The sequence below is a fragment of the Hoplias malabaricus genome, unplaced genomic scaffold, assembly GCF_029633855.1.
Source record: "Hoplias malabaricus isolate fHopMal1 unplaced genomic scaffold, fHopMal1.hap1 H_1, whole genome shotgun sequence".
Taxonomy (NCBI): domain Eukaryota; kingdom Metazoa; phylum Chordata; class Actinopteri; order Characiformes; family Erythrinidae; genus Hoplias; species Hoplias malabaricus.
Window position 1 is genome coordinate 2,703,654 of NW_027101324.1, and position 1,317 is coordinate 2,704,970.

The following is a 1,317-nucleotide window of genomic DNA, read 5'->3' on the forward strand; positions in this document are numbered from 1 at the left end:
GCCCGCCCGCTCACTCGCCCGCTCGCTGGGTTTAATCGGCACTCGCCACCCCCGCGTCCGACTGCGCGGAGCCCCGCTCGGGACTCGGGGAGAGACCGTAACGGACGTGGACCCGGACCTACTCGGCTCTCCCTCCGTTCCCTGTACGGAGCTCTCTCGCAACACGGGCCGCGTGGACTGGCTCGGAACCGAGTCTTCGTTTGGGAAGACGAAGGGCCGTTTTCAGGCCCTGCGAGCTTCCAGCCGCGGTCTCTCTCTCTCAGCGGGGGCGCGGAGACCGATCGATGGGTAAAGCGACCCTCAGACAGGCGTGGCCGCGGGATGGACCCCCGCGGCCGCAATATGCGTTCGAAATTTCGATGATCTGTGTCCTGCAATTCACATTAGTTAACGCAGATGGCTGCGTTCTTCATCGAAGCACGAGCCGAGTGATCCACCGCTAAGAGTCGTATTCGGGTTTGTGCCCGGCCCGTTACAGGCCGGGCGAAGGAAGCCATTCGAACAAGAGACAATTTTTGCCAATATATTTCAAGCCGGGTGCCTTCCACCCCCGTGCAGGGGGGGAAAGGTCATTGAACCTGGGCGTCACCACCGGACCGAGGAGTTACGGCCCGGGGGACGATCGCCCGAGTAGGTGCCCGAGACTTACGTGGTTTAGGAGACCGGGGTCTAGGCACCCGCCGTTCCCGGCGAGGCCCAGGGGTTTGGTTCGCTGCGTTACGGGTCCCGGTCTAAGGCATTCAGGCGTGCGCTCAAAGCCAAGCTCTCCACCCCGGAGGGTATGAGCGAGGCCCGGTGGTACGCTCCCAAGTCCCCGCTTAGGGGAAGGCGCTGGGTAGATCCCACCTAGTCAGGACCGGCGGGCACCGGCCGTCTCCTTTCGGGTGTTTATAAACGCATCCGGGGTTCGTGAGGCCCCTTCAACTCGCGCACCGGCCTTAGACTATTATACGGTCCGTCTCTGCGAAGCCAACATCGGGGGTATTTTGCATGCGCTCTTAAGCTCCGCTCTAACCCCGTGAGGGGAAAGAGTTTCGCCCGGCGGTACGCTCCCGTCCACCACCGCCCCCTGTGCCGGGGGGATGGGTTCAGGGAGATCCCACCGAGGCCGGCGAGCACCGGCCAACGCCCTGGGGGTGAGTAAGCCCCTTTGACTCGCGCACGCACAATCAAGCCTTCAACGATCAATGGTTTTTTGGGTTTAACTACCCGGCGGGCGGCTCCGGCGCCACTCTTCCCCCCGCGAACGGGAGGGGCGGACCGGGGTACCTATGCACCTAAGGCGGTCCTCGCATAACCCCGAGTTCCGAAGCCGGC

At 63.6% G+C, this 1,317-nt stretch overlaps 1 non-coding gene across 1 annotated transcript; it reads right to left on the reverse strand.

Moving 5' to 3' along the window:
• Positions 1-294: 294 nt before the first annotated feature.
• Positions 295-448, reverse strand: LOC136686018 (5.8S ribosomal RNA). The gene has a single exon (XR_010800268.1). It is a non-coding gene; the product is annotated as a 5.8S ribosomal RNA (ribosomal RNA).
• Between the last annotated feature and the right edge of the window lie 869 nt (positions 449-1,317).